This window comes from Phyllostomus hastatus, unplaced genomic scaffold (genome assembly GCF_019186645.2).
Source record: "Phyllostomus hastatus isolate PE091 unplaced genomic scaffold, TTU_PhHast_1.1 phas_contig_34, whole genome shotgun sequence".
Classification (NCBI taxonomy): domain Eukaryota; kingdom Metazoa; phylum Chordata; class Mammalia; order Chiroptera; family Phyllostomidae; genus Phyllostomus; species Phyllostomus hastatus.
This window is the reverse complement of record NW_025333857.1, coordinates 35,874,611-35,900,070: the sequence shown is the minus strand read 5'-3', so window position 1 is coordinate 35,900,070 and position 25,460 is coordinate 35,874,611. Positions and strand designations below refer to the sequence as shown.

The following is a 25,460-nucleotide window of genomic DNA, read 5'->3' as shown; positions in this document are numbered from 1 at the left end:
AATCCATTCTCCACTCATGGGCTTGAATGGCCATTTTAAAATTTGGGTATTGTCCTATTATTACCCGCCTTCTTAAAAGCTTCCAATTTTGGACTAGTCCTAAAATACTATAGCCTATAAGGCCCTATGTGTCCCAGTTACTGCTTATATTTCTGATCACTAAGGCCACTCTCTCCACAGCCCTCAGACTTGCCCACCAGATAGATCCATTTTCCAGTGCCAGCCATTTTCTCCACCTAGAGCGCTCTTGACGTGGATGGCTTGTTCTCATTCTTCATGGCTCTTCAGCTTCTATGACTGCTTCATCTAGAGAAGCAGCAACTGTACCATCAAGTTATTCTAGCCCAGTGATTCTCCACCAGGGATAATTTTGCCTCCCCACCCAGAGAACATGCAGCAATGTTTGGAGACATTTTTGGTTGTCACGAGAGGAGTAGATGTTACTGCCATCTAATGGGTAGAGGCCACAGATGCTGCTACATATCCGACAATGCACAAGAGAGACACCCCCCCACCCCGCCGCCAACACACACACACACACACACACACACACACACACACAAAACAGAGGATTATCCCATCCTAAATGTGAATAGTGCTGAGATTTAGAACAAAGCTCTGTCCCAATGCCCTTTATTTCTTCCTAGCATTTTTTTCTAAGTGAAAAGATTTTCTATTTATTGTCTGATTGATTTTGCTGTGTCTGTCTCCACCTATGAGAATGTACTCTCCAAGAAAGTGGAAGCTTGGTTTGTCTTGTCAAACAAAAACAAAAGTTTGGTTCATCACTGCACCTCTAGTGCTTAGAACAGCACCTGCCACATAGTAGTCACCCTATAAATATGCCTGATTGAATGAATGGAAAAGAAAGTGAAGTTTGTCTAACATAATTTGCTTTTAATAATTTCTGGTGTTTGCTACTTTCTTTTCTAAGGCAAATGTGTGAGATTTAGTTTGGGAGCGTATTCATTAGTTCAGGCTGCTATAAAAATTATCATAGACGGTGTGACTTATAAACAACAGACATTTATTTCTCACAGCTCTGGAGGCTGAAAGTCTGAAACCAGGGTGCCAGCATGGCCAAATCCTAGTGAGGGCCCTCTTCCAAACTGCAGACTGCTGACTTCTCATTGTATCCTCACTGGACAGAAAGTGTAAGAGAACTCTTTGGGGTCTCTTTGATAAGGGCACTAATTCCATTCATAAGAGCTCCACCCTCATGATCTCATCTAGCCCAAATCCCAGAAGGCCCACCTCCTAATACCATCACAGAGGGGGTGGGAGGGAGGGCTTCAACATGTGACTATGAGGGCACACAAGCGTTCCTAACAGATACGTGCATCTTTCTTTTCTACTGTTGCACAATTCATCTTTTCCCTTCCTTTGAAATTTGAGGCCATAGCTACCTATTTTTAGTATTCTTGTGCTCCTCCTGTTCATTACAGTTCCCACAAGGTCCTTACAGCCTCTCGGTTTCCCGGGGATGCTGTTATCTATGTCACTCAGCCTCCTGGAGAAAAATAGCTGCAGCTGTTCCATTTTTGTCTTTCCTGACTCTCTGTTGCCTACACCAGTTTGGTTGTCCAGAGAGGAAAACTTGTTCTACTTACTTAGTCATCTGTTATACCATCAACTCAAGTAGCAGTTGACAATGGATAATCTTCAAAGACTTTTTGGCTTTTACTTTGAACTGAATTTGTTAATCATTTGCAAGTATTAAACTCTCAAAGAATAACTAAAATTCCACTGGAGAATCTGACTTCTATCATGTCCTTTTTGTCTGTGTAATTATCAGGATGCCACTCACTATACTGAAGCAGTAATTCCTACTTTCTAAAATAATCGTAACTGCTTCTGTGTAGTGAATAAAACAATACATTTCCTGAAGTGGTGAGCTGACTCTGAGTGAGGGCTATGATACCCTGGCATCTGAGGTCATCCTGCTTAACAAAAGGAAATATGATTTAAGATAGCAGATGTCCCCCATTTCCCCATTTAATGAAGTATTATTTACTAAATGTTTTAAAGGTATCTGTGACTGACCTTATGACAAACTTAATCATTTCTCATATGAATTGTTGACTTTTAAAATAGACATTATTATTATTTTGGCCCTGGCCAGGCAGCTCACTTGGTTGGAGTGTCCTCTTGATTCGCCAAGGTCATGGGCTCAATCTCCAGTCAGGGCACTTACAAGAAGCAACCAGGGAATGCATCAGTAAGTGGAACAACAAATCCCTCCCTCCCTCTCCACTTCCCCTCTTTCTCTAAAATTAATTTTTTAAATTAAAAAATAATAAAATAAAATAGACATTATTTAAAACATATTTAGTTACAGTGTTTGTTCTTTCCACACTTACTTGTTTTTTCTATAGCCTCCAACTGCTGCCTTTTTCTGTCTGAGAAAGGAAGCTCCTAATGAACCAGAACTTCACAAAGACTTACTCCCCATTTTTCACCCTTCACCCTGGGCACCCAGAGTACAACCAGCTCTGAGGCCATCTGTTCTCCTCTGACAATCTGTGGCTCATCTCTGGGAAACACACCTAGGCTTTTGCGGAACCTCTGCTGGTCAGTGACCCTGCAAAGTCACACCCTCCTGATCGTGCCACCCCACATCTTCCCAGGGCTAAGAGATAAATGGCACATGAGACATGATTTCACAACTGCTTGTAATGCCGAAGAATTTTTTGCACTTTTAATTTAAATAAAGATATAAAAATTTTCTTCTTCCTCTCTCCCTTCTCCACTGCCCTCTCACCACCCCCAACAGCCATGGGGAGGACATGAAACACCCTTCATTTTAAGAATAGGAACTAACATTTCTTAAATACTTACCATAGCCAGGATGCTCTACCCAGTAACTCCCTTTCTCATTCTAGAGCTAGGCCACTTGGAGATTACCTGAACTGCCCTACTCCCCTACTCCATCCTGGTCCATTCCCAGCCCACCTACAACCCACCTTCCCAAAGGGAGAAGATCATGTCACATGGGATTTCTAACAGCCCAGTTCTGACGATGGTGTCCACAGTTACTCTTTGCATTGACATTTTGCCTAACTATGACCAGAAGTCTTAACTTGGTTTCTCTGACAATGTATTTTTTTTCTTTGAAGATCAGACAAATCAATGCATGCCTTTCCATTATGTAAGCTTTCCAATCATACTTCCTTTGCTTTAACTACATCAAATTTTTCTGCTGGTGTTTTTTGAATTAATAGTAGTATTAATAACTAACATTTGTTGTAGGTTTATTTTTAACCAAGCCTCTCTAAGATCTCTACCTAAATTATCTTATTTTAAAGTAAAATTAATATTATTAACTATTTGTGAATCAGTAGTCCTAGACACCAGGCAGATTAGTAACTGATCCAAACTTACTAATAAGTAGTGGAAGTCAGATTCAAATTTGGGCCTTCCGACTCCAGGGTTCACATCCTTAATGGCCACATACCTGTCTCTTAGCCAAAACTGTGTGGATGTTGGGCAAACATCCTGACTTTCTCTAGAATCTCCAGTTGCACTTCTTTATGTATCCCACTATACGTCCAGAGTCCACTGTTGTTCATGGTCCCGGAAATGAAAATAATTGCACCACTTTCTTACTGGGTGTGTTGTGAAGTTACAGGATTTTTTTTTTAAGATTTTTTATTTATTCACTTTTAAAGAGGGAAGGGAGGGAGACAGAGAGAGAGAGAGAGAAACATCAATGTGCGGTTGCTGGTGGTTATGGCCCGCAACCCAAGCATGTACCCTGGCTGGGAATCAAACCTGCGACACTTTGGTTCGCAGCCCACACTCAATCCACTGAGCTACGCCAGCCAGGGCCCTTTTTTATTTATTTATTTATTTATTTATTTTTTAATTTAATTTTTTTTTCAGGATTTTTTTTAATGGGCTTCAGGGAAACTAAATTTCTTCCAACCTGTGCTCTGAGCTCATTCACATCCAATCTCAGTAACAGGAGTGGCAATGGAATTTCTGAGCAGACACAAAAATCAAGGTGCATTTCTGACTCCACAGTCTGGGTGAGAGAGTGTTTTGTATTCCTAAAACTCTGCACAGCCCCAGCTCTGTCCCCCACCCCCGGCAGTGGTGGTGACCGGTGCAATGGGAAATCTGGGAGGCAGGTGATCATCCTTATTTAGATGTGCCAGGGATCATGTGACCAGAAAATGGAGGCGAATCTGTATTTCCAGTTAACTGCTCCAGAAGGGAGATGCTGAGGAGCTGTAACGGAGCATCCTACTCAGCCTCCTGGTAGCCAGCCTCCTCGCATCCTCAGAAGGTAGGTGGGTCCTGATGCGACTTTAGGGGGATGGGGTTTGGGGAGAACAGATTGCAGTGGAGAGTGTTGTTCTCGGGGCTGGTCTGTCGCTGCAGGGAAGTTGGAGGGGGAGAAAGGAGGGAGATGAGAGGGTGCGGAGCTCTGCCCAGCCCCTCACAAGTGGCAGCTAGCAGCTGCTTTTCATTCCGCATCCACTCAAACTGGCAAGGCCCGTGGTCCTTTATGCTATTCCCTGCCCTTCCCTCAGCGATCAGGTAATTAGGGAACAGAGACTGCACAGTTATCAACATTTTTTATTACCTTATGTCTATGATGGACATGGAGATAGAAAATCAAAGGAAGTGACAGTTTGGAAACAGGTTAGTACTCTTGCCTAATAATGGGTATCACAGTGTCTATCTGGATTACTTGAGAAGCTGAGTGACCCTGGTACAGTGGCATTTTTATCTTTTATATTATTGCTAATAGTTACTCAAGGTGGTAACACACACCTCTCTTCTAATGAATCTTATAACCTTTAAAGCTTATCTAAATTCTAAGCTGCAGAATAGGTCATCCTCAAAAATGGACTTACTTTGTTCTTTATTGCCTTTTCAAAATCAGTGGGCAGGATACACTTTCTGTAATATATCAGTATTTCCCTGAGAAACTAAGTTATGTGAGGAACTAAAAAAATTTCTACTCGGTCAATTTCAAATAAGAAATATATAGGTTATTTAATTCTTCTGTGGAAACTAAAAAAACAAAACTAGACTCCCATTTAAAAGGAATGATGTAAAGTATGATTCTGCCTGAGGTCAGAATACTGGTCGTGGTGATTTAAGGGAGGGGAACATAATCTCATCAACTGCCCTCTTCTTTCCTATGAACTCTTTACAGGGGGTCGACCTTATATAAACTGCGATTCAGGCTTGGCTTCCAGACTCATTCCAGCCAGATGGCCACGCTGAACAGTCCCCTTATGACCCGCCAACCAGAGAAAAATGGACACTGCCACTAATGAGTCATTTCAAAATGTTCATATGATAAAAGTTTTCTTTAAAGCATAATTGATAATATTCACAGATTGTGAGAATCATTAGATTAAAGTTCTTGGGAATTAAAAAAATGCCCCTTAAAATTGCTCTTAATTGATAACAGAGACTTCTTATCTGGGAGAAAAACACTGCCTTTATGAAAATATCGCCATGAGTAAATTACACATATTTAGGATAGTAAAACGCTCCTTTAAAAATGGCTTGAACCTTTCGCTGCAACTCAAAGGCAAGTAAAGAATGAGATGAGGCTGTTGTCATTCAAAGTTAACAACACCTAAACATCCCCCAGAGAGTTAGCTTTGTAATGCAAAATTACCCTTTGTGTCCTAAATAAAGTCTAAAGCTTCACAAGTGCTTAAGGATACCGAGCCAGATTGTTCTCCCTATTAACAAAAAAGTCAAATTAGCTTTTTGCCAATAGTTAAGGCTCTCTCTGATGCACCCCAGTGAATTTTCATTTTCATTCCATTGGGTTTTTCAGTCTTGAATGGCTTTGTAGTTGGGGGAGAATTTATCTCTTATTAAAAGATGGTAAAACTTCTTTGACCTCTAGACTTCATACTTTCTAGCTAACTAGAAGACAAGGTTTGGCACTTGCACACAGTTTCAGATACTTAATATAGGTTACCGTGGGAAAGTTGGAATTCCCCTACAGAAAAAAAAAAAAAGCTTTTTTCCTTTTCTTATCTAGCCTGCAATTGCTTACACTTTGTTTGACATGCCAAGATTTTGCAGAAGCTTTACACAAACCAAGCTTCTGCTAGAGTGGTATTTGGGACGGGTTCTCAATTCCTTAATCAATTGCTTGAGCTCTGTTTGACATGCCAAGATTTTGCAGAAGCTTTACACAAGCCAAGCTCCAGCTAGAGTGGTATTGCACTTAGGGTGTGCTCTCCATTTCTTATCAATTCCAGTTAATCTTATAGTCGCGGTGAGAAGGGGCAGAGGGAAAGGTAATGGAGGACAGATCTGTCCCTGGTATCCTGTCTGCATCAGAACTGATAACAGTTGGAAACAGATCATTCTGGATTAATAATGGCAGGAATGCTGGGGTAGTGGTTGATGGGTGTGCAAAGGGTGTAGGAGAAGAGGCAGGAGAGGATGCACCCCAGTGAATTTTCATTTTCATTCCATTTGGTTTTTCATTCTTGAATGGCTTTGTAGTTGGGGGAGAATTTATCTCTTACTAAAGGATAGTAATACTTCTTTGGTATTATTATGGTCCTTTTCAAGCACCATATCATTTGAGGGCTCTGTCAGTCCATTTGCCAGCAATTTTGATAGTTGCCTGATTTCTGTATTGTTCTTGCATGCTGAGTTTCCACTGCTAAGGCAAATATAAGCCGAAATAAGTCTTACAATTAATTTTGACTCCTTTGGTTTACAGCAATGAAATTAGCCCTCATTAGAGTGAGTAATTGAATCAAGACTACTGAGTCGGTGTCAGCTGAGATCAGAACTAGGGTGGCCTAGCTCTTCATCTTGTGCTATGTATGTCCTTCCACCTCAGGGCCTTCGAGAAGCCCTTAGCAAATAAATTTCTCAGAGCTTTAAGGAAAAAAAAAAGCCCTGAGTATTCTATTTTAAGGATAAAGTGGCATTTCCTAATTCCTTACAAACCATAAAAATTTGGGGGAAATGAGACTGAACACCACACTCTCAGACTGCATTTAGAACAAGATGCTATCCCTAAGGACTGCATGTGATACAGAGGTAATTAAGATGCAATCTCTTACCTCACTCTAGCGGGGAGGAAGGGGTGAAACAAATGGCTTGCAAAGTGAGAAGTCAATTCCATAGGAGGCATAACTGAGGGGGCATTGGGCCCTCAAAGGTAGGAGAGCCTTACTCCTTCTTTGTTAGAGAGGAACCAGGACAGGATTCATGGATGAGGTAGATTCAATAGTTGAGAGAAGGAGCATTTCAACAGAAAGGAATATAAAACTGAAGGCAGAGAACTATCAGTAAAACTTGAGAAACCAAGAGCTCATTTTGTCTGCAAGGTAGAGCATTTGAGGGCACCAAGGGTGTGGAATGATCTAAATAGTGGAGTACCCTGAGGGTCAAACAAAGAAGTTTGTATTAAATGTGTTGACTTTGGGGGGGGCGGGGCTTGTATTGTGATTGGTAGAGAGACGGGAGGTGGGAGGTGAGAAGGGAGCTGGGAGGTGAGATAGGAGCTGGTAGTTGGCCTGAAACATAATAGAGGGTGGAAATGTGTCTGGGGTGGAAAGAAGAGAGGCACTTCCAGAACTGCAGGTGTCTGCAGGGCTTGAAAATTGAGGGAGATGGCAATCTACTGTGGAGGTGCCTAGAGAAGAATTGGCATACCCTGTGATACATTTTCATTTCATTCCTCATAATTGAGAATCTTCAGCCTTGCTGCACTTGATGTAAGTTAATAAAGGCAAGGTGAAGAAAGCATGATGCTCTTTCCTCTAAAGAAGGTAAAGAAACAGCTTTGGCAGAAGCACTTGCAAAAAGCTAGACCCACACCTGATTAGTCAGTGTTAGGTTAGGGTCCCAGTGCTGGACCATGGTTTCTATGACTACATGTTCATTGTTACCAAGAGCACAGGTCTCTGCAAACCTCTATGTCTGCTGAGATGGACCTATGGGGGGACGGGGCTGTGAAGAGGATGGTAACGTGTCCTGCAGTCATCCTCTTCCCTGCTGAACAGTGTCTGTCTGACTCTGATCTTACAAAGAGAGGAAGGAGAATACCTAGTTTGAGAATAGGCATCAGGCCAAAAGGTGCCTCTGACCAGCTTCAAGAATATTCTGACTCAGAGTGGAAGAACAGAATGAGTCTTGATTGTGGGCATGGGGACTAGAGACAAAACAAAGCAGGGCAAACAAGGAGAGGAGAGCTCAGATATATAATCTGTCCTCACTCCCTCTCCCACCTGCCCACAGGGTCCAGCCCAAATACCACCTTTGGCCCGGTGACTTCCAGGCTCACCCACTCTGTGCCCGCAGTCAGAGGAACTGGCCCTGTCTCTGAAAGTCTGTGGTTGGCTCCCACGGCATTTTACCCTACCTGAGCTGTTTCGTGTGAACCCGTGTGTGTCTTTTCCTCTTTATTCTCCTAAATTTTAAGTTCTTTGAAGGTGGGATACGTGTCTGAACTATTGTCTTTGTAATACATCCTCCCCTAGTTTAACACTTTACATACGGTTCTAGGACTGAAATGTCTGTTGAACTCCTACCAGAAAAAAATAGCCTGGGAAGCCGTGAGTACTAGAGAAGCTAGATCTGCCAAAGCTTGTGGGAAACTGGTTTGGAAACCCTAGGTAGGACATCAAAATTGTTTAGGTGTAGTTTTGCCTGCAGACAAGAGATCTTTCAAAGTCCCCTCCAATCCAAAAATTCAGAGAGAAACACAGGCTTTCTATAATGCCCTAAAAAGCATGATTTAGTGTTGTCCAAACCCAACAAGGAAGCCCCATTGATAAAGCCACCATTGTCCATGGAGCAAAAGAACCACAGAGGAATAAAAATAAAATTACACATAGCAATTACATTTTTCTATGGCCAACTCCTAGAAATACCCAGGAAAGGTTGATGAAATTAGAAGTTCTAGAAATAGCTCTTCTTAAAACAGGAGTAAAACCGACATAGTGTGGTCTTAAGGGAGCATATGAGTGTTAGTAGCGCAGGTAAATGGAGAAAAGAGGAGAGCTAAGTGACTATTGATTCACGGAAAGGTCAGTATGGGTAACTGAAAAAAGCAAGCTCAGGATGGAATAAAGCCCCATCTCTGGGCTGGTCATGGGGGAGTTTTCTTTGTGCATTAGAATAAGTTCAGGGGTCATCAAAGGTTAAGTTTTGACATAAAACCTGAGACTGGACAAAATTTTTTAGGCATTTACCAATTTATAAGCTAAAGGTTTGTTTCTGACTAGTTTGATAGGTGGCTGATCTTAAGCTGTTAATTTTATTTTCAAGTACTACTAACTTTTATTCACCACCAAGACCTGGTAATTAGAAAATGTAAGTGATATACCAGACGGAGTCTTAAAATTCCATGTAATGCTGTAAGTCTGTGAAGAACAATTATTTAGAAACATAAGCACATTTTCCCTCTAAACAACTGTCCACATTTGCACAATGAAGACATACCAGTGTGAAATAGCTAAATGAAACAGATCTCCCTGTTGGCATAGCTGTATGGTTTCTGAATATATCCCTCAGAGAGTATGAAATTAATCAAGTCTCATAAATTAGTTTCATAGAATGTGATTACACTATGCAGGTGCATGAGTAAGTAAAGTGGATGGCTTCTTTTTCTCAGTCTCAGGGGCCCGACTTTGGCTTCTCTCTCCCTCCAGATCTGACAGGCAGCAGAGCTCTTTTTTTTTTTTCAGTCTTGATTTAATCTCTGTTGTATTTTTGTCTCCATTACCATTTAGTCCCCTTATACTTCCCTTCCCTCGGCAATCACCACACTGTTGTTCATGTCCGTGAGTCCTTTTTCCTTTTTGCTCAGTCCTTCTACCCGCTGACTCCCCCACTCTCCTAGAGCTGTCATCCTGCTGTCCACCTATGAATCTCTTCCCATTTTCCTTGTTAGTTCACTTTGTTCATTAGTTTCCACATATGAGTGTAATCATATTTTATTTGTCTTTTTTCTGACTGGCTTATTTCACTTAGCATAAAGTTCTCCAGTTCCATTCATACTGTTGCAAAGGGTAAAATTTCCTTCTTTTTTATGGCTGAGTAGTATTCCATTGTGTAAATGTCCCATAGTTGTTTTATCCATTGATATCCATCTACTGATGGACACTTGGGCTGCTTCCATATCTTGATGATTGCAAAAAACACTACAATGAACATAGGGGTGCTTATCTTCTTTCAAATTAGTGTTTTGGATTCCTTCAGATATATTCCCAAAAGTGGGATCACTGTGTCAAAAGGCAGATCCATTTTTACTTTTCTAAGGTATCTCTACACTGCTTTCCACAGTGGCTGCACCAGTCTGCATTCCCACCACCAGTACAAACGTGTTCCCCTTTCTCCACATCCTTGCCAGCACTTGTTGTTTTTGATTTATTGATGAGAGTGATTCTGACAGGTGTGAGATGATACCTCATTGTGGTTTTAATTTGCATTTCTCTGATGATTAGTGACATTGAGTATCTTTTCATATGTCTATTGGCCATCTGTATGTTCCTTTTGGAGAAGTGTCTATTCAGGTCCTTTGCCCATTTTTTAATTGGGTTGTTTGTTTTCTTGTTGTTGAGTTTTGTAAGTACTTTATAAAATTTGGATATTAACCCCTTTTCAGATGTATCAGCAAATATATTCTCCCATTCTGTGGGTTGTCTTTTATTTTGTTGATGATTTTCTTTGCTGTTCAAAAATGTTTTAGTTTGATGTAATCCCATTTGTTTGTCTTTTGTTTCCCTTGCCTGGGGAGACATAGCTGATAAAAAATTGCTACAAGCATTAGGCAGCAGGGCTTTGTAGTTTAAAAGATGAAGGGAAGGACTGATAATGCCCCCTCATTATCAGAGCTAAGATTCTTCTTGAAACTGGGTGTGCCCATTGAAGTGATCAGATACTGTATTCATTTGCTGGGGTTGCCATAACAAAGGAAAACAGACTGGAAATCCTAAACAACAGAAATTTATTTTCTCACAATTCTGGAGGCTAGAAGTCTGAGATCAAGGTGTCATCAGGGTTGATTTCTTCTGAAGCCTCTCTCCTTGGCTTGTAGATGGCTTTTCCCCATGTCTTCATGATGACCTTATTTTTACTTAATTACCCCTCTGAAGACCTTATCTCCAAGTACACTCACTCTCTGAGTTCCTGAAGGTTAGGATTTCAACATATGAATTTTGGAGGGACAAAATCCAGCTCATAACAGTGACCTGAGGAATGTGACAGTGAATGTGCTGAGAATTCCTATTGGTCCCATGGTCGGTGACTGGCCCCATCCTTCATTTGTCATACTCCCGTGCTGAGTCTAAGAGTTGATTCAGGGTTCCATGACCACCTTGGAAACTCACAGTGAATATGGGAGGCTTAGTTTAGCCCCAAATCTTCTAATAATAGTAAGAATAATATTAAGATATATGAATAATGTTAAATATTAGGATATGAGTAATATTTTTTGAATATTTTTATTATTTTATATTAGTTTCAGGTATACAGCACAATGGTTAGGCAATTATATAATGTATTACAAAGTGATCCCCCTGATAATTCATGTACCCACCTGGCACCATACATAGTTTTTGCAATATTATTGACTATATTTCCATGCTGAGCTTTACATCCCATGAATATTTTGCAACTATCAGTTTGTACCTCCTAATCCCTCCCCCTTTTTCACCCAGACCCCCACACCCCCTCCTCTGGCAGCCATCAGCTCTTTCTCTCCATCTGTGACTCTGCTTCTGTGTGTGTGTTTCCTTCTTTTGTTCATTGGATTCCACATATAAGTGAAATCATATAATATTTGTTTTTCTGTGACTTCTTTTACTTAATTTTTAATACTGTTATTTTAGACTCAATTTTATTTATTTATGCTCTGATCTTTATTATTTTCTTCCTTCTGTTCACTTTGGGCTTTGTTTATTGTTGTTTTTTCTAGTCCTTTATGTATAAGCTTAGATTATTTATTTGATATTTTTCTTGTTTCTTGAGGAAGACCTTTAATGCTATGAATTTCCCTCTTAGGACTGCCTTCACTATGTCCCATAGATTTTGAATTGTGTTTTCATTTTCATTTGTCTCAAGGTATTTTTCTTTTATTTATTCCTTGATCTCATCATTAATTCATTCAGTGTTTAGTAACATGTTATATAGCTTCCTTATGTTTGTGTGTTTTTAGTTTTTTCCTTGTAATTGATTTCTAGTTTCATACCATTGTTGTTAGAGAAGATGCTTAATATGATTTCAATGTTCCTAAATTTGTTGAGACTTGGTTTGTGCATGGCATAATATGTGGTGTATCCTGGGAAATTTTCCATGTGCACTTTAGAAGAATGACCTGTGCTGCTTCGGGTGAAATGCTCTGAAGATGTCAACTAAATCCATCTGATCTAGTACATCATTTAAGGCTACTATCTTCCATGTTGACTTTTTGTTTGGAAGATCTATCCATTGATTTCAAATGGATAGATCTATAAGTCCTCAGCTATGACTATATTACTGTTGATTTCTCCCTATATGTCCATCAATATTTGCATTATATATTTAGGTGCTCCTCTTTTGGGTACATAAATGTTTACAAGGGTTATATCTTCTTGTTGGATTGATCCCTTTTTCATTATGCAATGTAATATCCTTCTTTGTCCCTTATTATACCTTCATTTTGAAGTTGTTTTTTCTAATATAAGTATTGCTACCCCAGCTTTTCTTTTGTTTCTATTTGTACAAAATATCTTTTTCATCTCTTTACTTTCAGTCTGTATGTGTCTTTGAATCTGAAATGGGTCTGTTGTAGACAGCATATATATGGGTCTTGTTTTCTTATCCAATTAGCTACATTTTGTCTTTTAATTGGAACATTTAATACATTTACATGTAAAGTGATTATTGATAGACATGTAGTTATTGCCATTTTATTATTGATATTTATGTCCTTTTTTTCCTTTTTCTTACAGAATTTCTTTTAACTTTTCTTGTAATAGTGATTTGGTGGTGATGAATTCTTTTTAGCTTTTTCTTGACCTTGAAGCTCTTTATTTCTCCTTCAATTTTAAATGATAGCATTGCTGGGTAGAATAATCTTGGTTATAGGTCCTTGCTTTTCATCACTTTGAATATTTCGTGCCAATCCCTTCTGGCCTGAAAAGTTTCTTTTAAGAAATCAGCTGACAATCTATGGAAACTCCCTTTTTGGTAACTAACTGTCTTTCTTGTGCTGCTTTTAAGATTCTTTATTTTTAACCTTTGCCATTTTAATTATGATGTGTCTTGGTGTGGGCATCTCTAGATTAATCTTGTTTGGGACTGTCTGCATTTCCTGGACTTTTGTGTTTTCCTTCTTTGCCAAGTTAGGGAAATTTTCTGTCATTATTTCTTCAGAGAGGTTCTCAATCCCATGCTCTCTCTCACCTCCTTCTGGTACCCCCATGATGATGTTGTCCCAGAGGTCCCTTCAACTGCCCTCCGTTTTTAATTTTTATGTCTTAGCTAATGTCTTAGGTAGAGGTGCTGTGTTTCCCAGTCTTAGTAGTGTGGCCTTATATACTTGGTGTCCTTCGGGGCCCAGTTCCACGGTCTCCCTGGTCCCCTGAGCTGGGTGCTCCATGATTGTTCCCTGTGTGTGTTATGCATACATTCCTGTTGTATTTGAGCCTTGATTGCTGTTGGATGTTGTGGGTGAGATTAACCTCAGGCTGGCTGGCTGTGAGGATTTGGCTCGGCACTGAAAGCACCTCAGGAGATATGTGAGTTGCATGAGGCAGGTTCTCAGGGAGTCACCAGATAAGGGAGAGTGATAACTACCAGGTTAATATAGAATCAAACTAAATGCCAGTGCTGGGTCTGAGGCCATGCAGCCAAAATCTCAGGGTATCCTGAGACCAGCTGCCATCCTCCTGGGCCTGTGGACCTTGATAGTATAGCAGTGTTCTCAGGGAGTCATCAGGATGGAGCTAGAAGAGTTCATCAAGCTAAAGGAGATTAAGATTTGGGATTAAGATAAGTGGAAGGAGGGTTTAACACAGAAAAGGTAGTGTGTGTCAGACATATAGGAAAATGGCCCTGGACCTAAAGTCACATAACTCAGTTTCTTCCTGTGTGTCTCTGGTACCCCCAGTGGCTGCCCCAAATTCCTTGAAACATTTTTAAGAAAGACTGCAATGTAGTTCAGCTCAGGATGGTTGCCACTGACGGAGTTTACAGCCACGGTCCAATTGGATAGGGCAGGGCCTCTGAGAGTTATCAGGGCAGGGCCAGTGTAGCTCACTGAGCTAATGCCTTAAGGGGGTGCTGATCCCTTTAGGAAAAATGATATCTTTGGGCATTGTGGGAGAGGGACTCAACACAGGAACATTGGCAGCTGTCCCTCTACCCTTCTCCCCAAAGACACACAACTCAGTCTCTGCGCATATGACTCGGGCACCCTCCAAGCTGCCATCCCTTCACTGGAGCCCCTGGTGAGTGTCTGTGAATAACAATTTATGTGCAGGCCATTTAAGAGGATGCCTGGGTTTCCAGCAGCCTTCTGTTTCCCCTATGTAAATGAATTTCCACTGATTGTCACAGCCAGATGTTATATGGGCTTATCTTCCTGGCACTGGTGCTCTTGGTTTAGGAGGCCAGCATGGGGTTGAGACCCCACACACCTCAGGCAGGACCTCTGCAGCTGAGATATCCCTCCAGATTCTCAACTGCTGCATGTGGGTGTGGGGACAGCACATCTCACATCTCCACCCTTCCTACCAGTCTTGATGTGACTTCTTCTGTAAATTCTTAGTTATAAGCCTTCCCTTCAGCTAGTCTTGTGTCCAGCTTGATTGTTCAATAATTTAGTTGTGAATTTGATGTGGTCATGGGAGAAGGTGAATTCAGCATCCACCTATTTCCCTATCTTGGACTGTATCCTCCTGTTTACTAAAGCTTTGTAAGAAGTTTAAAGTCAGGAAGTTGGAGACCTCCAACTTTGTTCTTCTTTTTCAAGATTGTTTTGACTGTTTGAATTCACTTGAAATTCCATATGAATTTTAAGATGGATATTTCTCTTTTTGCAAACAAAAATTCTCATAGAACCCAAGGCACTTGCTTTTGGAAACCATGTTTCTATTCTAATTTTTACCAAAATCATTGAAATAATAGCTAGCACAATTTTTAACCCTTCTGTAGCATCAATTCCAATGTGCCAGGCATTGTTCTCTATCCTTACCCAAACCAACTCATTTAATTTTTACAGCTTCCCAAGTAGGAAGTGTTAGTTTCCTCATTTAGGGATGAGGAAACTGAGGCACTTAGGAACTCTGTAACTTTCTTAAGGTCAGCAGTTTAAAAGTTCAAAGCCCACATTCAAGTGTCAGCAGTCTGATTCCAGAGTCAAGACTTCAGCTGCTATTTTGTACCCTTTCTGGAAAAATTAAAACTACTATACAGCAGTTTAGGTTCTTGTCTTGGAGTTGTGCTTCCCCTGAAAGAGAGAACAAATGAAAGAAAGAAGGGAAGGAGAGGGGGAAGGAAGAAGGGAGGAAGGGAGGAAGGGAGGAAGGAGAGAGAAAGAGAAAAAAGAAAAGGAGAAGAAGAAAGAAGGAAAGATTTCTTGGTTAAAACGAGATAAACAAAATCAAATTCATTTTCTGTAGGACATAGAGTTTGTGACAGGTTCATGTGTATTATAAAGTCCCAAAAGGAAGACATAATATAGTGTTTTCCAAACCCACTTGGCATAGGCTCTGTTGCCTAGATCTATGGATGTTCTCTGGCCACAGGTTTTGGGAAACTTGCGCTTAAACAAATGACTAAAGTGCCCTTGCTGTGTTTTTCTCACCACCTGGATAGCTGGGAGATCTCAGATACAAATCCTGCTTGTGAGTCTGTTTCTGTGCTTGTCCCTATCTGTCAAAGGCCTGAGCACACAGGGAACTGACCGTGGGAGTGCCTTCCAGAAATATGCCGTATCTTGCCGCAGCCTGCTTCCTGAGGTCACTGGGGTCTGAGGGTGACTCTGTTTTAAACCACAGCCAGTGACTGGGTGGGAATGAAAAGATAAAGCAACTTTATGCTAGATGAGAGCAAGGAACAATGAGCCCACCAAGAACAAAATACAGAAATGGGATGGCGTTACCAAAGGCACAGAACACTGGGGCATTCCTCATGTATTTATTCAGCCAATGCTCACTAGGTGCTGGGCAGCACCCCCAGCCCCGGGGCATCCTCTGAGGAGGGTAGCACCAGCTGGCCCTGTAGGAGCTGACAGTCAGGCCATCAGGATGGAGATGTTTCCATTCTCTGCCCCAGATTTTTCAGCTGGGGAAGAGAGAACAGAAAATGATGCCCTAAAGGAATGTCATCAAAAAAATTGTTAACTTCAAAAGTATAGACTTTTGGAGTCAGTGATACTGCAAGGAATCAAGGAGGGGTTTTTTTTCCTTTAAAGAAAAGAAGAATATAAATAAAACAGTGAAATTTTCAGAAGCAAAAAAAAAAAAATTAAAGACACAAAATCCAAAATGGAAAAACAGAAACCTGCAAATCTAAGAAAGTAAACAAAGAAGCAGTATGAAAGGAAAGAATGTGAAAAGAATAGACTATTAGAAAAGAAACTATAGTGCAGATACTGAAAAACAAGGGTGCAGTTGGATAAATTTAAAGCACCCTATTGCAAGAGACGAATCAGCAACTGCCATGAGGAGCAGGTAGTAGCTGACTCTTATTTATTTTAATACCCCCACTATTTGCACAGATCAGACCTGCAAAACATACTTGTGAGGATGAACAGTTATGATAGCCATGCGGCCGAAAGGGGCAGTGACACCTCTGTCGTGAAGGGCTAGGTCCTGATATTTCAGCTGATGTGCTTTGCTCTGCCTGCTGCTTTCTACACTTTATTTTGGAAAACATTCAAGAGCCCTGATAATATGACAGTCGGATGTGACAGCATAATATTACCACTTATAACTCCCTGAAATTACTATTTCCTGAGCACTTAATATTTTTCTAACATGAACTTGAATTTGCCCAAGTGAAAATTTCTAGAAATTATGATCGAATCTTATTATATTTAAATTACCACTTTATTTTAAAATGTTGCACATACTTATGTTTTAAAAACTCAAGCAACACAGAAGAGAAAGTGAATAAAAAGTAAAAATTCCTGTCTCCCAGGTAGAGAGAGGCTCAGCATACCTTCCACAAAGGAGCAAAGTATCTCTATCCCAGTTGGATGTGTGCTGGGGCAGCAGACTGGTGAGTCTGGCCTGAGCCTTCTTGAGCCAGTGAAAAGAATATCAGGGCACAGTGGGGTGACCTGCACTGTCACTGTGTGGTGGAGCAGGGGGGCACAGGCATCCTATGAGTTCTGTGACCCCATGGACAATAGTGGACTTGAGCTACTTTGTTGTACCCCACCTGCTATGGGCTGAATTATGCCCCCGACTCCCCCAGTTCAGATGTTGAAGTACTGACTCCCTGTATTTGGAGACATGGCCTTTAGAGAGGTAATTAACTGAAAATGAGGTCATTAAAGGTAGGGTCCTAATCTGATATGACTGGCCTCCTTATAAGAAGAGATTAGGACACAGACACACACAGGGCGACGACCACGTGAAGACAGTGGGAGAACGCAGCCATCTACAAGCCAAGGAGAGAGGCCCCGGAAGAAACAAACCTTGCCGACACCCTGGTCTCCAACGTGCAGCTTCCTGAATGGTGAGAAAAGACATTTCTGTTGTTTAAGCCACACAGCCTGTGGTCCTGTGTTCTGGCAACTCTAGCAAACTCATGCCCCACCACAAAGGGCGGGAAGGCCTCAACCTGAGGCTGTGCCAGCCCCTGAGGACAGGGTGAGGATGTGGAGCCAAGTCCAATCTCCCGTGTCAGAGAGAAGTGGGCAGGGGGGAGGCCCCGTGGGCCCTCGAGGAGCTCGTACAAGGATGAACAGGCAGAGAGAGACAGGGAGAACCAACCCCCCTCCCCAAGGCCAGACTGGGAAGAAGAATCAAAAACCAGTCCAGCCTCTCCCCAGCCCCCACCTCGCCCACCCACCTAGCGCCTTCTCTAGCCTCTAAGATGCTGGAGTAGGAGGGATGGAAGAGCCCATCCTATCCCAAATTTTCTGAGGCATAACTTTGGACAGTGCCAGGTAGGAGAGTGAAAGAGATAAAATTTTAAGATGAGAAATTAGCAGTTGTATCTATTTTTACCTTTTTAAAATTTTTTTTCTAGTTCTATTTTTATTTTTGACAACAGATACAACATTATACTAGTGTCAGGTGCACCACACAGTGACTTGACATTTACATACCTTACCAAGTGATCGCCCCAATAGGTCTGGTGCCCGCCTGACAGCATGCAGAGTTGTCACAGTGTCACTGACTCTGTTCCCTGTGCTGTGCTTCACGGCCCTGTGGCTGTTCTATAACTGCCAGAGCGATGAGCAGTGTTTAACTGAATTGGATTTTTATAACCAAAAGCGACAAGATAACAAGACGTAGAAAAGGGAGCGTCAACATAGTACAGTTGGGGTGCAGTGATTAGAGAAAAGTTCAACCATGTCGTGTGTGTACCATCATCAAATTGATACTACTCCAAAAGAAGTCGGATTTTTTTTTTTACAGTAAACATCTTTTGCATATATCTTGGTATTACATCTGTGAGTATTCTGTGCTTACTGCATATAAAATGTTGGTAAGTACAGCCCCAGATGTCATTAATTTATACACTTTATACTCACACAGCCACAATTGGGGGGCCACTGGCACAAAATATTGAAGCTTTACAACTTTTAAAATACAGCCAACTTTGAGAAAATACATTTTATTCAAGTTGATTTAATCCACAGTAGAGGTCAGCGAACTGGAGCCCCTGGTCAAAGCCAGCCTCCCACCCATATTGTCCCCAAGGTTTTCCTGGGATGCAGCCACACGCTTCGGGCACATATTGTCTACGGCTACTCTGTGCGCGCGGCAGAGAGCTGAGTGGCTGTGACAGAGACTGTGTGGCCTGCAGAGCTGAACATATTTAGTGTCTGGCTCTTTACAGAAAAACATTGCCTACTCCCCTTCTAGAGAAGTTAAAGACTGCAGTCCTCTACCACGCCCTGCACAGCAGCAGATATAACTGCTGGAGCAGCAGCTGGAAGAGTGTGTAGGTGCCTGTTGTTCGTATTTCTGATGCCAGATTGTTCATGCGCTTGAATGACTTAGGGGAAGAAACTAAACCTAAGACAGCGAAGCCATTGCATCGCACTGTGCAGAGGAGGGGAACCCTGGTGAGCAGGGGTGTATTTCTTTGGGCAGGAGATTAGGGCAGGGAGGCATTTACAGACTGGTCTGCACAAAGAAATTCCAATACCGGGTGGTGCTGAGCTGCTGAAGGGGTGGGGGAGCAGGGTTCCAGGAGTCTGTGCTGAGACTGCTACAGAAGCTGCTGCTCCTGGCACTGAGGACTTATCCTCATTTTGAAGACTAATGGTGGTGCGCTTCTCTTCCCCCGCCCTTCCTAAGAACCGCATCCTTGCTTAGCCTTGCCCACCCCCACCTGCTCCTAATACTGTCTGAGAGGAGCTTGTATTGTTAAGGGAGAAGGCACTAGGTAATCTACACTGAGTGAGCTTGACCTATATTAAGTTTACAGCACTTACTTCCTTATAATTCACCTCAGTAAGAGTCACCTAACATTTCTAAATAATGTTTTCACAAAAACTTATTATCAAAAGTAACTTGTTGGTAGAGAATTTTGATGATCACGTTCCAATAAGTGGCGAGAAGGAGGAACATTTACTAGAAGAGCAGGTGTCTTCACATCTCTAACTCAGGGCGTTTGTTCAAAAGGTATTTAGTCCTCTCCACCACGTGCTAGGTAGGCCCTGCGCTAAGCCTTAGGAGTGTCTGCCCTCCATGCACCCCCCATTCACAACCAAGAATTTAATTATTATCTCAAAGGCAAATTCTTTAAATGGTATTTAAGTTTTCCTTCTAGCCCTGCTTACCATTCCTCAAACTTTAGGGTTAATCAGATTTACTGTAAAGAAGTTTATACACACAAGTACATATGTTACACTTCAGGGAATAATTCAAGAACTTATCCAAGGGCCGTTTGTGCTACAAGTGATTTTTGCTGCCTACACAGTTTTAGAATCCAGCCCTGGGTAAGGAGACAGCATAGTGTTCTCCTTCGAGAACAGATGGCTGTGGTTTGTGGGGTTTTGCAAAATCCCTAGAGAATGTGGTTATTGGGTGAGTGCCCAGTGCTTGCCTTACTTTCATTTACTGTCGTCTACTTTCCTTATTTTCACCCCTGTTTTTATCTTCCTCAGCAGCTGACTACTGGGGTCCACAGCCCTTCTGTTCTAGGGTGAGTGAGGCCCAGCTGGGTAGCTTAATTATTGCCAAAGGCCTCATTTCATGGGCTCAAACTCAGCTTCCTGTGATGGAACCTAAGCTCCCATCCTTTCCTCGTATCAGCTTGATGAAGCTGAGTGTGAAACCCAGCCTTGCCTCCTCTTGAGTAATTTGATAAGTGCCCTGGGGCGTACAGACTGCCATGCACTCTTACCTCAAATTGTGCAGCCTCCTTTATCAGACAAGAATCCTGAAATGGCAACCCTCCAACCATTGGGTTTTAAAGGGCTAATTTATGTACTTAACAAAGGAAGGCAAGCACCTCATGAAAGGTTTTGTTTGTTTTTTCTTTTTTTTCTTTTATCTCCATTTCCATAGAAAGTAACTTTATCAGTTCTGTATATCTTGCTTGACTAGAGGCCAGCCAAGAGAATTTTGGAACTCTGACAATGAAGGAACGTTTTCTTTATGTAACCATTTTCCCTAAATATAAGAGCATAGCCATGTGGTAATTTTCTTAACAATATTTTTAATTCATTTTTTAGAGAGGGGAAGGGAGGGAGAAAAAGAGGGAGAGAAACTTCAATGTGTGGCTGCCTCTTGCACACCCCCTACAGGGAACCTGGCCTGAAACCCAGGGATGTGCCCTGACTGGGAATCTAACCGGCGATCCTCTGGTTCGCAGGCCGGCACTCAATCCACTTAGCCACACCAGCCAGGGCTGATAATTTTCTAAAGAACAATGAATGTTTTAGCTTGCTACCCTACTTCTCTGGGGTTGTAGTTTTTAGTTGCCAGTCTCATAAGAATGATTTATTGCCCAAAAGGGCTTCTGTGTGCACATGCCTGTCAGGAAGCATTACCATCTAAAAATGCTGTCTGTATGCATGTGCATGCCAAGTCTTGGTTCACTGCTCATTTCCTATGAGAAAGAACCTGATCTCAGGCAAGGCTAATCCTTCAACAACAATTAAATCCCTCCAGATTCAGACATGCTGGAAGAATATAAAATGTAGAATGTGCTCACCTTTGTACCTAGTCTGAAGACAAGAAGGTGCCTTTAACGATGACTGAAAGTTTTGCGTTCATAGTCCTTCACTCCATTTGTCAGGACTGCTGTGGACTCTCTGCTAGCTTCTTTATTAAGAAGCATAAGTCCGCTCTGGCTGGTGTGGCTCAGTGGATTGGGTGCAGCAAACCAAAGGGTCACTGGTTTGATTCCCAGTCAGGGCACATGCCTGGGTTTCAGGCCAGGTCCCCAGTAGGGGGTGTGCAAGAGGCAGCCACACATTGAAGTTTCTCTCCCTCTCTTTCTCCCTCCCTTCCCCTCTCTCAAAATAAATAAATAAATCTTAAAAAAAAAAAGAAAGAAGCGTAAGTCCGAGAAACACAAAATCTACTAGTACACATGGGATCCATTTTCAAATTGGAGAATTCCAATTACGTCACCCTTCCCTTCTTGATCATTTTGGGGTGCACAGATTTAGTGTAAATAGCATTGGTTCACATAAGGGCCTGGTTCTTTTTCCAGCTTCCTGTGTTGAATTGAACCCTTAGCTAATTCAATCTATTTTTTTTCTAATATCTGAATTTAAGGCTATTTATTTTTTTCTAGAAATTTCTCTACCTGCTTTCACAAGTTTTAATACACAGGGCTCTATTGTTCAGTTAGATATAAGTGTGTTTTACAGTTTTCAAACTGTCTTTTTGTGATTGATTTCTAGACATATGGCTCTGAAGTCCGAGAATATGCTACATGTAACATTGACTTTTGGTATTTTACAAGAGATTCTACATAGTCAGTTTGTGTGAGTTTAAAAAAATTGTGTATTTTTAATTGAGTACAGATCTGTCCATTAGATCAAGCTATATCATTACATTGTGCAAATCTTCTATATTCTTATGCATTATTTCAGATTGATTTATAAATTCTTGAGAAGCATATTCAAATATCCTCCCATGGAATTAATTGCTCCTTTTAATTTACAATTAATTTTAGTTTTATTTATTTCAGGCTATGTTGTTAAAAGCGTATTGAATGTGGGTTATTACATCTTCCCAATTAATCTTTTTAATCATGAAATAATAACTTCCTTATTATTAAAACGCTTTTCTGACAAAAGGCTTTTTTATTTGACGTTAATACTATTGATACTTGCTTTCCTGTGGTTAGTATTTCTGGTATATCTTTTCATATGACCTTATTGTCTACACTTCTGCTTTATTATTTTTAACTGTTCCTTTTTTAAGCAGTGTGACTATTCAGGGTAAGTATCACTACGTGCTAGGACAAACACCCCAAAGCTCACTGCTTTATCACAGTGAAGGTTTAAACTTACTCTTTATTCATTACAGTCTCTTTCATAGTGTTGGGGTTTTTTAGGACTTTTTTTGTTAAGTCTCCTGTCTACTGTATCTGCTGGCAATCCCTCACAGTGTTTCTTTGCTAGTGTAGTTTATAGGGTTTTTTTATTTATTGGGGGGGTATTTTTAGTATGAGCTTATCTTTCTGAGGGTTGTTTTTTTTTTTCTCCTAAGTAGATTTCCAGTGAATACTAGATTGTAAAAGTAGCACTACCAATGGTCACAGTTGATTCTTCTGGAGTCCGAGGACTGGGTCTAGGTCTTTATCATCCTAGATGAATCTTAATTTTAATTTCTTGACTGGGATCCCTGCAGCATTCAGGTAATATAAACAGAGACGTGCCTGACACACTGTTAGTGTCTCTAATTCTCATGGGTTGCTTTTTACTTCCCACCCATGATTTCAGGCTGACTGTGCTGTCCAAGGCCAACAGGTAGAGTTTGTTGTTACCCCCTTTTCATTAAGGAGGCAGTTCTTTAGGGTTCAAGGCCATATTTAGAAAGCTCTGGTCTAGGCCTTTCTTCTAGTGCCTGGAGATCACTTCTCCTGTGGGGTCCTAGGGCCTATAACCAGTCCAAAAACCTGTGGGCTGGCTTCCAATCAGTTTTCTAGAGTAACTCTTTATCTCTGGCATCCTTGTTTTTAAATTAGGAAATATATTAAATACTTTTTGGATGTTCTGTCTTATACAACATGGCTTTCTTTGTACATGGCATTATACCTTGCCAGACATTTTTTAACAAGGAGAGAAAGTCTCAGAGTGAGAGCCCAAGAGATTTTACCTTGAATTTAATAGCATTGTTTAATTTTTATTATATTAATTTATATGACTTTTTTAAGTGAGTGATTCTAATTTCCATAAATAATAGTGATAAAAACATTCCTTTCAAAATAATCTAACTAAAATAAGTCAATATAAAGAAAAATATTAAGCATATTTGCAATTGCTAGAGGGCTGTGAAGAAACCATAAAGGTGATATATTAATACTCATGTTTATGGAATAGCTAAAAGAATGTGATGCATTTCTTAGCTTTTGTCCCCATTTTTAAAAATGTTCTTTCATGCTTTAGCAACACAGACAAGATGTGTGCCATTAACATGAACCAGGGTTGACAATATGGAAAATATATTATACAAATTAGGGCACAGTGTGAGTCAGATATTCCTTCAAAACTATCAATAAACACCAGCTGTACTAGTCAAAATGGCTAGATTAAGATGTGGTAGACTTCAGGTCAAGATGGCAGCATAGAAGACATGGCTTACCTCTTCACACAACCACCTCAAAATTACACTAAAACATAGAACAACCATCACTCAGAACCACTGGGCATTGAGTTGAATGGAAGTATGACAATTATGAAATTAAAGAAACCACATCCATCCACTGGTAAGAGGGGTGCAAATGAGGAATGGGCTAGTCCCATACCCACGTGTAGTGGATAGAATTCGGGAGGGACAACTTGGGAATGACGAGTCCCAGTGTCACACCAGGACCCCCAGCCCAGGATTCCAGTGCCAGGAAAACAAGTTCCCACAACTTTTGGCTGTAAAAACCAGCAGGGATTGAGACAGTTGAAGAAATTGCTGTAGTCCCAGGAAGTCCCTCTCAAAGAACGCACACACAGACTCACCTGTTGACACTCACTCTCTGAGCTCTAGCACTAAGGTAGCAGCTTGAAAGGCACCAGTGGTGTACAGGGAGAAACTGAAGTGTCTGACATCAATGGCATCTACCCATTGTCCCTTTTCTAAACCCTCCCTGCACAGAACCTCCAAGCTAGTGCCATATCTGAGACTCTGTCAACCTGGATAACACTGACCCACGTTGGAGATCCCCAGAGACTCTGCTCTGCCTACCCAACCTGCTTTTCCACATGAATGGCTGGTCTTGGCTTATGTCTCACAATTTCCTAAATCCTCTCAAAAAAGCAACAGCTGGCCTCAGTGAGCCCCAGGCCTGGCACTACCAGCAGCCAGCCGGGATTCACATCTTGGCTTTGCCTGGGAATCCCCAAGCACAGCACAAGTAGCAGCCGACTCAGATTGCTTTATACCTCAGGCAGGGTGGCCTTGGGCAAAACACAGGTGGGAGTTGACCTTGGCCTATACCACTGGGGAAACCTCAGGGCCAGCGCACCCACTAGATAGCTATAGACTACATTGGAGCACCACTATCCTACCCTTGCACAGCTGATCTTCCATGGAGGGCAGAGGCTCTGCCCAATGGCACACCTACAGGACACCTACTACATTAAGCCACACCACCAGGACACAGAGTCAAAGCAGCTCTACCTAATATATAGAAACAAACACAGAGAGGCTGCTAAACTGAGGAGACAAAGAAACACGGCCCAAACAAAAGAATAGACTAAAACTCCAGAAAAAGAGCTAAATGAAATGGAGATAAGCAATCTGTCAGATACAGAATTCGAAACACTGGTTATAAGAATGCTCAAGGAACTTAGTAAGGACCTCAACAGCATAAAAACAATCCAATCAAAAATGAAGGATACACCAATTGAAATAAAGCACAATTTACAGGGAAACAACAGTAGAGTGAATGAAGCCGAGAAGCAAATCAATGATTTGGATCATAAGGAAGCAAAAAACAACCAATCAGAACAGCAAGAAGAAAATAGAATCCTAAAAATTGAGGATAGTGTAAGCATCCTCTGGGACAACTTCAAGAGGTCCAACATTCATATCATAAGGGTGCCAGAAGGAGAAGAGGAAGAGCAATAAATTGGAAATCTATTAGAAAAAATAGTCAAAGAAAACATC

General features: G+C 41.3%; 1 protein-coding gene across 1 annotated transcript in view; it reads left to right on the top strand.

The window, feature by feature from the left end:
- PRUNE2 (prune homolog 2 with BCH domain) overlaps positions 1 to 25,460 on the top strand; it is a 235,404-nt gene that overhangs the window by 170,731 nt on the left and 39,213 nt on the right. The gene's annotated exons all lie outside the window — the stretch shown is intronic.